The sequence below is a fragment of the Ammospiza nelsoni genome, chromosome 9, assembly GCF_027579445.1.
Source record: "Ammospiza nelsoni isolate bAmmNel1 chromosome 9, bAmmNel1.pri, whole genome shotgun sequence".
Taxonomy (NCBI): domain Eukaryota; kingdom Metazoa; phylum Chordata; class Aves; order Passeriformes; family Passerellidae; genus Ammospiza; species Ammospiza nelsoni.
In genome coordinates, this window is record NC_080641.1 from 11,972,189 (window position 1) to 11,987,637 (window position 15,449).

The 15,449-nt window shown below is 47.5% G+C and overlaps 1 protein-coding gene across 1 annotated transcript in view; it reads right to left on the reverse strand.

Moving 5' to 3' along the window:
* PLA2G4A (phospholipase A2 group IVA) overlaps nucleotides 1-11,515 on the reverse strand; it is a 66,988-nt gene extending 55,473 nt beyond the window's left edge. Inside the window, exon 1 of the mRNA XM_059478702.1 lies at nucleotides 11,472-11,515. The gene's annotated coding sequence lies outside the window, so the exon portion shown is untranslated. The remainder of the gene's footprint in view (nucleotides 1-11,471) is intronic.
* Between the last annotated feature and the right edge of the window lie 3,934 nt (nucleotides 11,516-15,449).

Genomic DNA, 15,449 nt, shown 5'->3' on the forward strand with positions numbered 1-15,449 from the left:
CAAGTGCTGGGTGCTGGCCTTTGGTCACCCCAACCCCCTGCAGCTCCAGGCTGAGGGGAAGAGTGGCTGGAAAGCTGCAAGAGGCCCTGGGGGTGTTGGGGACAGAACTTACAAGAGAGCCCAGGTGTGCCCAGGTGGAGCAGAGGCCAATGGCCCCTGGGCTGTGCCAGCCCTGGTGTGGGCACAGGCCCAGGGCAGTGGCTGTGCCCTGTGCTGGCCCTGCTGAGGGCCCTCGAGTGCTGGGTCCAGTTCTGGCCCTCGTGGCCAGAGAGGCCTTGAGGGGCTGGAGCGTGTCCAGGGAAGGGAACAGAGCTGGGGAAGGGTCTGGAGCACCAGGAGTGGCTGAGGGAGCTGGAAAGGGGCTCAGCGTGGAGAAAAGGAGGCTGAGGGGGGACCTTGTGGCTCTGCACAGCTCCTGACAGGAGGGAACAGCCGGGGGGGGTCAGGCTGTGCTCCCAGGAACAGGGACAGGAGGAGAGGGAACGGCCTCAGGATGTGAGGTTGGACATCGGGAGGAACTTCTTCATGGAAAAGGCTGTGAGACATTGGAATGGAGTCCCCATCCCTGGAGTTGTCCAAGGAACTGCTCTGGGCTGGTGACAAGGTGGGGATCAGTCACAGGCCTTTTCCAACCCCAGTGATTCCGTAGTTCTGTGACTGCTCTCCCCATGCTAAGGAAGTGTGGGTGGGAGGAAGGATTCTGAGCAGAGGGGCAAAAAGTTCAACCTTTGTGCCACATTTTTGAAGGACACTGTGAGGTGAAGCTTGTCAAGGAAGTTGACACAGCATAGCTAGACAGGAGATTTTAAGATCTGACTTCCTGCTATAGGGGAGGTAATAGATGAAGAGATAGTGAATCTTTTTTTAAAGATGACTTGTCAGCCTGCTAGCAATTACTGAAAGTATAGGTGACACAGCAACAGTGGAGGGAGGGCTGTAAACACTCTAGCAGGGCTGAAACTCTGGAAAAGTCCCAACAATCACCACCAGTGTAAAGTTTCTCCTTTTCTAGTGCTGAAGGCTACTTCAGAGGTCAAAAGTGAGGAAAACAGAAGTTGCAAAATTATCAGGCCACAGATATGCTCCATGATACACAATGCAAGGCTTGGTGAGTCAAGGGCATCAGACATGGTCCTTTAATAAACTTGAATTAGGCTGGATTAAAACCATCCTCCTTATCTTATATTCTGCAAGGAATGGCCTCCTCAACAGGAATATTCTAGAGGCTGGAAGCATCTCTGCCTGAATCCCCACAACTGTGTCTCATTGGCCATGGAAGTGCCCTGGATTGAAAACCAAGCCAAGTGCTGTAGTTTCCCCATAGGCAGCATCTGCAAGAATGGGGAAGAGGCAACTGATTCAGGGCAGAATGGTTTATGTTACAATTATCCTGCTTACACAAAGGGGACTTAACAAGAACCACTCGCTGCAACAGCCTTTGAGGTTAGGAGAAAAACCCATGTCCCCATATGTGAACTCGCTGTATGGCAAACTCACAGAAGGATGTTCAAGTGGAACTGAGTAAATTCAAAGTAAGGAGTTCATTTATTCAAGGAATGAAAGAGCTCCTTGAGTTTATACCTTTAAATAACTGTTCTTCAACATCCTATTTCACTTCAACTGAAATTGCAGTGGAAATAAAAAAACAGCCTTGAGAAAGAACAACAAACTCAGCTGAGAGATGCCAAGAATACTCTTTAAAAATGGCAACAATCACTATCCTTGCTACAGAAATCAAAGCCACAAGGCAGAGTCTCAAAAGTGGTCAAAAAACCTCAGGCAGCTGACCAGTAATCCCCACTGCGTGGGTCAGGCTTATGTGGGAAGCAGCTCACTTGTTTTCCAGCAAGAAAGCCAAGAAACAAAGAGGAACATGAAAAATCTGACAAATTCCATTAAAAACAATTATTAGGATATAGACCTAAACCAATCAGAATGCACGACTCAAACCCACCTCTGCAGGTAATTTACTATGAGCACAGTGCAATTAGGAAAAGCAGATGGGAAAATGCCCAACAATTCTATACAGTAGGAATTTGGGACCTAGTTATTCTACAAATAAACTTTCCATCATATAATCCTGGAATTCCAATCCTGGTGGGTTGGAAGGGACCTTAAAGCCCATCCAGTGCCACCCCTTGCCACAGGCAGGGACATCTCCCACTATCCCAGGTTGCTCCAAGCCTTGTCCAACCTGATCTTGGACACTTCCAGGAATGTTTGACAGTTATTTTTGAGGAGTATTTTCACTTTTGGAAGCCCAGCTTAAGACTCACTTTTGAATTTCAAGATATTGGCTGCCCCAAGTACCCAGAGCCAGGCTCTCTGAAATGGAAAAACTCACTGCCAGTGGCAGCTTCCAAAGTCTTGCCAAGAATGCAAACACTTATGCAAGAACTCCTAAAACTAAAGATAGACATCTCAACTGCAACACCTGACTGGGCAGAGCTTTTTGTTGACTATATTCCTTTAAAGCTCATGTGAAGGGGGAAAAGAGAGGGAAAAAACCTCCCCTGCCTGCCTTTCTTACCTGGAGTATTGGCAAAACTTTCCACTTGCTCTGCTGCACTGTGGTCAAGAGCTGCTGCCTGCCAAAACCTCAGGATCCCCCTTCCAGAAGCCTCACTGGTACCGTGGCAAGAACTGCTGCTGCATGATTGAGAGCTCTAGAATCAGCCTCCAAAAATCTCATTCCAAACCCATCCCTGTTCCTTGGGGACAGCACCGAGCTCAGCCAACTTCTAAGTATTTCTGAGCCAATGCCTTTTAAAGATTCTATTAAAATCATGAGGGTTTGCTTCTTGCACATCTTTAACTTATCCACGCCTTCATTCCCCTTCTTTTCCTTCCCTGCTCTAAAGTAGGAATGGTTTAAAAACAGAATTTCTAGGGAAAACATTAGAATAAGCTTTTATTTAAGTATTTATTGGGTTTTGTGGGAGAATCCAATATGCAAAGGTGCCTGATGCACTCAGGCTTCACCTGAGGCAGCTGATAGTCCTTCTGTACTACAGTTATGCAGCGGTTTCACACAAAATCCCCAAAAAACAGCTAAAAACGGAACAAGCTGGTAAAATTTAACAGCTAGCTTCTGGTCAGCAATGCACGTAAAACAAATTTAGCTGACCTTAAGGTCAATATTTCCTTTCAATATCTTTTTCAGTTCAGCTGGGGATTTCCTGGCATTTTGGCACAGGCTGCAGCCCCAGCCAGGCTGCTGGCACTGCCAGGCAGGAGGAAGGGCTGCACTCACAAGGTATGTTTTGTCATCTCCCACTCGTCATGTCTGCACAACGTGACTCAACTTTCTGGTTTTGGGCTCCTCACTCCAAACACGAACTCTGGTCACCATCTGCAGCCAAGGGGACAATTGTGCAGCACTTCCTTTGGTCTCTATGGTCAGCACTTAAAGCATGACAAAACTGGAGTGACTCAAGGAAATCTGTCTGGACTTTCTAGTAAAAGTAGTGATGAACAAACTTCTGACACTGACATTTTTCAACCTCTTTGAATGCTGAGAGTAAAATTTATATGTTAATATTTCATGGCTATTGACAAGCTGGAGTCTGAGTAAGTAGCATAAATATATGTTTTGCACACAGACACAAAGACAAACATAGACATGCCCAACACATATATTACATTTTTGAGAGGAGAAATTAAGTACTTCCATAACAGTGATCTTTGTCATGTATCCAACTCTTGGCTGCTGAGCAAAGCCAGACCTGGAGCAAGCCCCACCTGGCTCCACAGAGCCAAGCAGACCTTCAGCCAGCTGTTAGACAGAATCCCAGACTGGCCTGGGTTGGAATGGGCCTTAATGACCATCTCATTCCACCCACAGGGATGCCACTCACTATCCCTGCTTGCTCCAAGCCCCATCCCCGCTGGTCTTGGGTATCTCCAGGGATGGGGCAGCCCCAACTCTCAGGAGCAAGCAGCTCCTGAGCTGCCAGCTTGTGTTTGAAGGCGACCTCATCTTGGCACAACATTTGCACAGGGGTTTGATTTTCTGCACCAGGCTTGGCAGGTCTCTCCTCCACCCTGTCCTGCTGGAGAGGGCGAGCAGGGGCACCTTCCTGCTCAGAGACCACACTGCGACCGGCGCCTCATGCCCCTGCCCCAGCTCCTTCCTCTTCCTGTGCCATGGGCTCACAACTTCCCCAAGCTCTCTGGTCCCTGGGCAGCTCTGCCAGCCCTGCCCTGCCCTGCCCTGCCAACCAGACCCTGCTCCTGCTTTGTTCCAAGGGCTTCTGTTTCCTGCCCCACCATTCCAGATGGATTCAGAGTGCCAACAGGGAGAGAACACTGAGCTGTGGCACGAGCTACAGTGCCACCCCTGCTGATTTAGGATGAAAGCTTTGAGACAGGTGCTGCTTCATTTTTAGAGAACTATCTAACTCTTATCCACACCGACACACAGTCAAGCCCTGAGAGGATAAAGGACTGAAGCCACTACAAACAAATTCCCAACTAAGGCTTTGGAGATGGATCAAGACTGAAAAGAATATCTTTACACAATTCTTGGAAAATTTTCTCTATAATACACACACACACAAAAAAAAATTCTCTTTACTGTAATGTGATTCCACCAGTACCAGGAGGTAAATTCCATCAGTGGTTACACAAAACAGAAAAAACCCACAGAAGTAACAAAACCCATAAAAACACAGTAACTTAAACATGGATTTCAGGAGAGTGATACAATAACTCTCAATCACTAAGGAGCCACAATGACTTCAAAAGTAAAAGGACAGTAATCAAAGGGAGGAAGAAACCCCAAATTTACATATCCCCTTGTTAAAAGACCTTTGCAAAATCTGGGACACAAGGGGGACTTTCATGCTCCTCTCTGAGGCATAGGGGATTGGTTCAGGAAACTTAAATGAACTATGACTACTCTCTTACCAAACTACCTAAGCTTCTAATTTAACTATTTCTTAAGACACCGAGGGCTTACTCCCTTCCTTGCCAACTCAAACTCTCTCTCAGCATATGAAACACCCATGGATGTGTTGGCTCTGTGGTGAAAGGGAAATGACCGACACATTACAGGGCAGAGAGTTCACAGTGCAGGTGTTTGACCACTTTTCAAGAAACTTTCTATAAATAAAATGTCCATTTGTCAAAGCACAAAGTTGTCAGAAGTGAGCTACATCAGTTTAAATAAAACTCTTTGGGGGAGAGTTTAACCCTAAAATCAGCTCTTAAATGAAAACAGCCACTAAGTGGCCAGGAAAGGTCACTCAGCTCGGGGAGAAGACCTTGCCCTGCCCACACCATTCCTTTCAGATGGTGATTTTCATTCAGATTTGACTTAATGCCTTGGAAGAAGTTATTTAATCTCACAGAACCATAGAAGGTTTGAAGGGACCTTAAAGCCCATTCAGTGCCACCCTGTGCCATGGGCAGAAACACCTCCCACTATCCCAGGTTGCTCCATGCCCTGTCCAACCTGGCCTTGGACACTGCCAGGGATCCAGGGGCAGCCACAGCTTCTCTGAGCACCCTGTGCCAGGGCCTGCCCATCCTCACAGGGAAGGATTTATAATATCCAATATAATTTTCTCTGTTTCAAAAACACCCTCATAAAAATTTAACCTGCATTCTCCAGGCCACACGGGAGTTGAAGAGCTCATTGAATAGCACACTGAGTCAATGAATTTGGGATTCTTGGAAAAAGGAATTTAAGTTTAAAAAGCAAAACAACACTTGGAAGCATGTCCCAGCTGAATGCAATCATCACCAAAAAAACTTGTGTGGACATGTGCTGTTCCAAGTGGAAAATGCCAGAGAAATGCAACATGTTGGCAGGCTTTGCCATTAGCAAAGAGCTGGTTCTCATTACCATCAGCACAGGCTTCACAGCAGCTCCCTAAGGGAACCTCACAGTGCCTGGGAAAAGCAGGGACTCTGAGAATATCATCACTGAAACAAACACACACCCATAAAAACACTCTGGATTTAGGGAAAGCCAGGACCTGCTTCCCAGCACACTCTCTCAGATGCTGTAGAAGCTCTGCTCCCATTTTTTAAAGTTTTTCACCAGCACTGTCCTTAAATCGCAGCTGTAGGTCTTTGGCACAGTGAAAACTACTTTTTCTTCACAATACAACAGTCCAAAACCACCAGGCTTGTGAAAATTAGAGTCCTGCCTTTATCAGGAGATAAAGGGGTGTTATTAGACATTCATTATCCATCTGCTTGGATTAAGGAGGAAAAGGATTCAGAACAGCAGCACATGAATAGTTAGTTCTGTATTTTATAGAAATTGTCTAGGACAAGAGAGGGCCACTATTGCAATGTTCACTTCAACACACACCCATATTGATTAAATTAAAGAACAGATGTGCCTCAAAAGTCTTTCAAAATTCTCAATTATAGGCTTCTTTCTGTTTTGAAAAACAAAACACAAGAGGATCAACCATAAAATTTCCATTTACTCACATTCCACAACCACCTTCTCCCCAAAATGTAGTTATATGTTGTTCCTTCCAGTAATGCCAGACCAGGCAGCAGCTGCTGGCTTTGCATAGAGCTCCAGTTTTGCATGTGAGGTCCAAAGGCACAGTTTTTGGGATGGAGCATGCAAAGTGCTGGTGCATGCCACAGCCAGAAATGCTCCCTGATCAGTGCAATCACCCACAGGTGCTGTTTGCTTTCCCCTGAGATGGGACAGAATGAAACCTCTGCTTGGGGGTATTTGTTTGTTAACATCCACTTGACAGTACAGTGAGTTAAATGCATGAGAAACACAGTTTTAGTAATTAAATCCTATTTATAATCTCTACCCTTGAGAAATAGACATGGTAGAGGGGCAGGGAAGCACCACAAATTAGAAGTAATTTCACAACAAATGTTAAGGCTAAATCTTTCTATTTCATGGTCTGGCCAAGGCCATGGAGCAGATGGGATGAGACAGCCTGGACATGTGCATCCAATTCTTACTCCACCTATCCCAACATTCCACTTATCAGTCCTGTCCTTCATGCATGTTTAGTAAAATGCAATCCCTTGGGGGTTGGGACTGCCCCTAACTGGAAGAAATACACATTTGTACAGATCTTATTATAAGATCTGTGTGTGTGCATAAATAAGGACCTTTATAATCCCAGTAAATAGAAAAGGATAATTTATTACAGAAGTGCACATTCCTACCCATCTTGGCAAAGGATATGAGCACTGATAATATTAATAGGAAAAGAAATTAGTCTTACTGATTTATGCTGAAATCATTCTAAGGAAAATACCAGATGAATATCAAAAATGAGTCAGTTCAACAGCTTTACTATCAGGTAACCACAAAAAAAACACAGATGCGACTAATACATCTCAAATAGTTCAGAACTTGTCTATGTGAAAGCTTTTGACCATTTGTTTTGTGTCTCCTTCCTAAAGCTGCATATTTAGGGAAGCTGGAAAGAAAATTATTTTTGTTTGCAGGCTTAGCTGTATTTTTAAATACTTTCAGCATCCTACGCTGAAGCAATGCTGTTAGCAGGAGAAAAAGCAGCTCTGTATGTTTCTCTCCAAGCCACCAGTGCTACCACTCATCTGGAAGGAGATTAAACATCACAACTAAAGAGGGTTTGCCAGCAGAGCTGTGCAGCCTGGACAGCAGCCCCGTGCTCAGAGACAGCACAGGCCCCTCAGCCAGCTCCAGCACCAACCCCAGAGACTGTGCCCCTTGCACAGAGCAAAAGGCGCTCCCAGAGCATCACCTCTGTGCTCTGAGAGATATCTCTTTGGAATCACTTCATCATGGAAGCACCTGCTTTTCCTCCAGGGATCGCTTAAAGAGTCTGGGACACTCCCACGCTGACTCCCACTCTGGCTGTTTGTCAGTCCAGAGCCCAAAAACATCCTTCCCTACATGTGCTGAGAGTCTTGGAATGACCAGCACGCAGCAGAAGCGTAGGCAGAGAGGAAAGTGCCATCCCCACAGCCCACTCTCTGGCAAAGGAAAACACCTGGGAGAAAAGCTGCAGTGTCTGTGTCCCCTAGCACTGCTGCCAGCTGAGACAGGACCAGCACAGGCTGAGGAAGCACCACTGCTGGCAGCCCACAATGAACCCATGAGAAGATTAGTCAAATCTGTACATCTATCAATATATGGCTGGTATTTTCCCCTCATCAAAAATATTGGCTTATTTTTTACAGAAACTGTGTCATTCTATATAATATCACAGAAGCCCAGAGTGATTTGGGTTGGAATGGACATCAAAGCCCACCTAGTGCCACCCCTGCCATGGGCAGGGACACCTTCTACCAGCCCAGGCTGCTCCAAGTCCCATCCAACCTGGCCTTGGACACCTCCATAATATGTTCAAATGGGAGAACTAATAGATATTTCTAAAAAAATGTCCATGGAGTCTCACTTGCAATATCACCACAATATTTTTCATTTAAAAAAAAATTAGAGTAAAGTTTAAATGTTCACTAGATCCTTTTGTTTTCCCCATAATCTATTAAAAAATATTGGAAGCTTTTGGTGTTTAGTTTGGTCCTGTTTTGGGGACCACTTTGCCCTGTCCTAGAGCCCACCTCCCATCCCTGCCTCATGGGCTGAGTAACTCTGCTCCAGACGTTGACACACAGGCTACTGGAAATTGGTACAGTCAGGAAATTTGGGTCATGTCTCTGAGGTAAACAGTAAATGAAAATCCTCAGGAAAGTCTGAATACCAAGGTGATGAGGGGCTGATTTTTTCTTATTTTTAAAAAAGGAAGAATTCTTTTGAAAGTATTCTGTTACTACATCATGTTATTATAACCCAGGGCAGCAATGAGGTCATTTCCATTACCAAAGCAGGTTCTGGGATTTCTTTTTCAGACTACTGAGAAAGACACAGTTATATCAGTGCCACAGCAAACCCAGACAAGAGTTCATCACCTCACAGCAAGATCCTGCTGCCCCTGCTCACCAAATCAAAGACAAGTCCTTCCACAAGTTATGTGCAGCTTCTCCTTGGAAAGAGACAAATGAAATAACACCAGACCAAGGCAGACTCAGTTTAAAAGTGTGTTCCATGAGTGGCCCCCAGGCTTTAACTGGAAGCTGAATCCTTAGCTGAACCAGAGCTGTAGGGAAGGACCCGCTTTTATAGTTTAAATCATGTCCAGACTGTGAGGCACCAATATTTTTGACACCAACTTGCCCATCAATGTCAACTAAACAATTAGTTAAGAATTCAGTTTTGCTCCCTCAAGACCACTCCCCTTCCTCAGATATGGAGGATACGTGCCCTGAAGGATAGGGAGACTCTGCTCCATAGCAGTATTATGTATCAGGTAAAAAATAAATTGGAATGTAATCTCTCAACTCCATATTCACACAGGCCATACCATACTGTAAAGCTTTTACCTCCTGGGCTAGAAATTTTCCAGGGACAACAAAGTATTTTCTCATACATTGTAGTCACTTTTAATACACTTGAACTTCTGGATACAAGGGAGACACCTCCTTCTCTGGATACTATTTGTTGCTCTCCCTGGTATTTTCCAAGCCATTCAATTAACTTCATGTGATCTGAATTCTCAGTTCCCAAATCTCCAGTTCCACTGCCAAGGCTGTCCCATTCCAACCTCCATGGAAGTCACCGAGGTTGCCACATCCCTGGATATTGCACATCAATTCAAACACCCCAACAGAGCCATTCCCATTACTCCTGCAGCTGTGTGCACCCAGAAGGCCATTTCTGCATTGCACTTGTGTCAGCCCTTGGCATTGTCAGAAGAACTGAGGTTATCCAAAGTGTCACTGAAGTTTGCTCAATGGCTTTGCAGGAATACTTCTGAGGGAAACACTCAGTGCTCACCCCATGCTCGTGATTTTTCCCCTTTGTAGGATGAAAATTCACAAACTGAAGGGAAAAACTAGGGAAAAACCTGAAATACTTCCCATTCTAGCTGGTTTAGGCCAACTGGCAGAAGTAACCTATTCAAAGTGCTGTGAAAATTATAATCATGATAACAATGTTCAATAGAACATATTCAAGTTAAATATGCAACCCTAGTGATGCACTAGCATTGGAGAACTTTTTTTTTTTTTTGGCTTTTTTTCTAATTTTTTTAAGAAAAACAAGTCATAAACAACACTTGGTGCCAAGAGTCAAACTGGTGTTTTTCCAGTGCAGACTGGCCATGCAGGAGAGATTAATTTATGTGATTCAAGCACAAATCAATATTTGCATTTCTCTTTTGTTATGGATCCCTGCCATAGGAGAACACGAGAGTGCAGAAAGGTGGACAGGGCCAACGTGAAGGTTTGAAGAGATGACAGTGCTAGAAGAGCATTATCTCTACACCATATATTGAAAACCTCTCACTAACGAAAATAACCACATCAGTTTTAGATTCATGCTTTCTGTCTGGAATCCTCAGCAGGCTGAACAGCTCTGGGTAACCACAAAGCAGCTGATCCCCTGCATCAACAGCTTCACGTGAATCTCACCCTACTGAGCTGCAGAACAGCATCTTCTGCCAGGTACATCCACTGCAGTTACAGGTCCTACCCACAGCACTGCTCCTCCCTTGGGGCTGGAGCTGGAACCAGAGTCTGCATCCCGTCATCCACATGGGAAATTCCGCACTCAGCAGTTCGGGCTGCCGAAGGGATTTTCCCCAAAGTGAAGGCACAAGGTCGAGCTCTGGGCAGGGGTCAGGCAGCCCCAGCAGCTCCCGCTCACCAGAGAAGGGGACAAAGCCCATGCAAAGCTGGGGGAGCACAGAACTGATCACAGAACTGATCCCACCGCTGGGGCAGCAGCGCTGCACAGGTGCAGCAGGGCTGGGCACAGCAAATACCCTGCACCTGTGAGTGTGGGAATCCCAAAGAGGCACAGGGAACCCCATGGAACCGGGCTTGGAGCAGCCTGGGTTAGTGCAAGGTGTCCCTACGCAGGGCAGTGGGTGGGACTGGATGGGCTTTAGGGTCTTTTCCAACCCAAACCATTCCGTGACTTTGGTCCGTGACCACACCAATGTAAGTGAACAGAAACCTGCTAAAGGCCGTGAGCAGGAACTCTTACAGACATTCCTCTCGCATCGGACCCAAGAGAAAAGCTGCTCTCGCAGACACTTTGCGAAATGTTCCCTCGGCAGCCGCCCTGCCGCACTTCCCCACGGCTCGCACGGCCGAACGCTTCACCGCCTGCCAGTACCCGTGTCCGTGCCAGCCGGGGACAGGGGCCGGGCACGCACCCCCGCCCCGGCCGGGATGGAGCTGCGGACCCGTGCAGGGACCCCGCGGTCCCGCTCCCGCACCGCTCCCCCGCGCTGCCGCCCCCGTACCTCTCGGAGCCCCCTCCGCGGAGCAGAGCGGGCCGGGGCTGTCCGCGCAGGGACTGCTCCCCGCGGGGGCTCCGCCAGCCCCGTCCCGTCCCGCCGCGGGGGCGGCTCCGCTCCGCTCCGCTCCCGCCCGCCCTGCGACCGCTGGAGCCGCGGTGAGCCCCGCTCCCACCCCGCGCTTACGGCTGCCGGGCTCCGCCGGGCGCGTCCCGCTCCGCTCCGCTCCGCTCCCGCCGCGGGCCACTCCGCGCTCCGGGCGGGGAGGGGCCCGGGCCGCCACCGCCTCTTAAGGAGGATCCAGGCGGTGGCCGGGGCCGTGGGGACAGAGCTGAGAGGGGGACAGGGGCTGTGCGGGGACAAGGGGTGAGCGGGGACAGCGGCTGCGAGAGGGGACAGCGGCTGCGAGAGGGGACAGCGGCGGGGCTGCGGCGGCTCCGTCACTCCGGGCGCTGCGGTGCCCGGGCCGAGGGGACGGAGGAGCCCCGAGCGCTGCCGTGGGGAGCGCTTGGCCGGAGCCGGAGCGAGCGACTGATGTGGTAGAAAACAGTAATCAGATAAATGGAATATGCATTAAAATATCCCTTGCGTTAAAAAGCCCTTGCTGTCGCGGCAGCGGTGGATGTTACTGTGGGAATGTGCCTCTCTCAAGGTGTTTGATTCAGCAGATGTGACCACACAACACTTTCATGCTCTTCAAGTACCTCGTGAACGTTTGCACGCATAACACTTTCACTTACAGACTCTTGGTTTTGAAAGGACGGGTGTTGAAACAGCGGTGACTGTGCCCTGTGAACCTCGGCCAGGTCCACCAAGGTGTGGCTTGACCACTCAGTCCCCTTTGGTCCACTTTACACTTCCATCCAAAAAGTGGAATTTGAAGTCATTATTAATTCTATCACTTTTGCTCTTTGTGATGATTACCTTAGAATTCTCTTCCACTCATTCACGTTTTTCTGTTTTGCTTTAACAGATTTGAAATTGAAGTGTTTTGAAATATACCGAAATTGGTAAATTTCTTTCTAAATTGTATTGTATTATTTGCTGCATTGTTTCCTGCTAAACAGGGAGTGGCCTTAAACTGAAGGAGAGCAGGTTTAGATTAAGAAAGTATTGTTCTCTGTGAGGGTGGGGAGGCCCTGGCACGGGGTGCCCAGAGAAGCTGTGGGTGCCCCTGGATCCCTGGAAGTGTCCAGAGCTAGGCTGGATGGGGCTGGGAGCAGCCTGGAATAGTGGAAGGTGCCCCTGCTCATGGTAGTCCATGGATGTTCTTTTGGGTCTCTTCCAACCCAAACTATTCCAGAGTCTATGATCCTTTGATTAACATCCAAACAAGTATTTCCTACCTGGGCTTTTGGAGCTCACAGTGAGTCAGTGGGAGAGTCTGACAGGCTCAAACCTCAGCTGCTGCTCACCCATAACCTGCACTCTTAACATGACAGCTCCCAAAGATGCCAATTCTTCTCCAGACATGAAAAGATGAGACTGAGTTCTACTTCAGTGTTGACGTCAAGCTCTTTCCAAAGACCCATTTTTACACTAGGGCTTTGCACAAACTCAGTGCCTAAATTGGAACTCACTTTGAAAAACAGTGGTCTTAAAAAAGCAGAGATAAAGGGGAGAAGAAAAGGCTGAAATGACTCAGCTGAGACCTCCTCAAAGCGCAGCAAACCGAAGGATGCCAGTGAGGGGCACGTAGGTGGCATTCACATTGCATTAACAAAGCCGAGTGTCTGGCAAAGCTGTAGCCACAATTAGAGGGCAGCAAGCCACTCCTCGGCACAGAGCAAGCCAGAATTCTCATTTTCTCCATTATCTTATGGGTCCCCTGCTGTGATGCACTGAGGGGCTGAGCTGCCCTGGCCACCACTGATGATCTGGTGGTCTGTCTCATTGGTGAGGGTAGGAAAGCAGGGTAGGGAAGAGCTGCCCTCTGTAAATACTGTCACAAAGAAGGGCAAGTGTATGTTTAGAAAGCCAGCCTAGGACTGCCAGCTCAGAAAGCGCCTGTTTGATGTGGCAGCCTCCCCCTCCACATCCTCAATGTGCCATTTGAGGGAACATTGACCAGAAAAATGCAGAGAATCCACGGTGGTGCCATTATTTGGGTCCTTTTTTCTTCCACGTCAACCGCTGTCTGCAGACCACCTCACCTCATCTCTTGGTAGGAAAGGACTCTGAAATGTGTCAGACAAGCTCAGTGCTGGTCTGGAGACATGTAGAGATGACAAAAGCATGAATAAAATTGTTCTCATTGAGTTAGTTACCTTTTCCCCTTTGACAGCAAGTCTGGGAGACTGACCCCATCATCTGTGCTATAAATCCTCCAAATGCACTTAATTCAAGTGCCCAAGAGATGCCCTGCTGAGCACAAGAGGACTTCCCAGAGCTCCAAGGTGACCATGAGTGCCCAGAGAAGGTGTGAGCCCCATTCCTGAGGTCCCCCTGCTCCCCCTTCTCCCTGGCACAGCTGCTCCAGCCACAGACCTGTGTGGAGCCACGTGCTGCTCGCAGGCCTGATCAGCTGCCCCTGAACTCTGCCAAGGAGGGGGCATCTGCAAACCCAGGCTTTATCTCTGACTCTCCTTCTCGGCATTTAAAATCTCTCCAAAGCACGATTCCCAGGAAACGGCTCTGGTTATAGATTTTGTGGTTTTACAGATAGCAAATGCTGGAATAAACACCACCCCCAGCAAGCAGGGGAACTCCAGGATTTCCATTAGAACTCCCAGAGTCAGTTCTGATTATCAAAACTCTGATTTCTCCCTGGTCAAGGAAACAGCTCAGACTCCTGATAAAGAGCTGAGTAACTAAAAGTCAAAAATTCCTCTTCCCTTCTTGTTGACGCAAGGAGAAATAAAAACCTTTTTTTTTCTACATTGTGACTGTTCACGTTACTTCATATAATTATTTTTAATCTTAATCCTGTTTCTTCAAGAAAATTATGGGTAGGGTTTCATGATTTATTTTTTTCCCCTGTGACAAAGGACATTTAGCAACTGCCTTCCCCCATCCCTCATTCTCCCCCACGCAGTGTGCTGCGGGGTGCCTCACCAACTAACCTTGGAATGGGTTAAGAAACCTCTTTGCCTTGCCTTTTATGTGAAGTGTGCTGTTCTAATTTCAGGCTGTTTCAGCCCACTGCCTGCTGCAGTGTCCCTGTGTGTGTCCAGAGCTGCCGGAGCCCCCAGACCCTGCGCTGCCTCCTTGGCTTCCCTCCCTTCCTGGGATTCTCCGCAGTGGGAACGAGCTCTGGACTGTGGTGAGGCAATGACAGGGTGTGGAAAAGTGCCTTGAGAGGCACCAAAGAGATCTCCCCTGAAGCAGAACTTTAAAGGAAGCCATGCCAAATTACAAGGCCCCTCGTAGTGTGTCCTCAAGGGCACAGCTTCAGGCAAACCATGGAAAAGGGAGAGTGGGGATAGCAGGACAAACACGCAATTAAGTAAACAAAAAGAGGTATTTTGTCAGATGCTTCACACAGACCCACTACTTTTTTCCAGACATTGCACCATGTATCAGAGAAAAATCATTCTTTGATCAGGCTCACAAATATGAGGTGTTCATGGAAGGCTGACATTTGCTCTTGTCAAGATAAAATACCTCTCCTCCTGTGGTGCAAATCATTATCTACAGCACCATAAGGTGAGGGGGGGACTGTAAACTTGCTATTAAGATTTCTCCAAGTGAAAATTAGCCATTTGCTTATCCATTGCATATCCTGACATAGTTTAGCTGGGATTCTGCCTAAAGCAGGATTTTCAAGCTGCTGCTTCCTATCATTGACATCTAGCAGAGTAAATGCATTTCCTTTTTACCACTTTAGTCCTTAAGACCATTTATCAGATATATCAGGACTGCAGAAAAATGACTTTTCCTCCAAGCCAATTTGCCTTTGCCCTTACTTCCTCACTCCCACATGGAAATATTTCCCCTATGACATAAAAAATAAGCCATAATTCTGGAGGACTTTCCACTGTGAATGAGAAAACTTTGCATCAGAAGGGACTTCTGGAGGGAGCTCTCAGTCAGGTGTCTGATTCCTTGATGTTCCTCTCCTTCTTTCTCTCCCTGCTTCCACCTACAAGGTGGTTTTCTGGGGCTGTGGCCAAGCCACCCATGGCACTTATGGAAACAAACATAAAGAGCTGAAATAACAGCAGG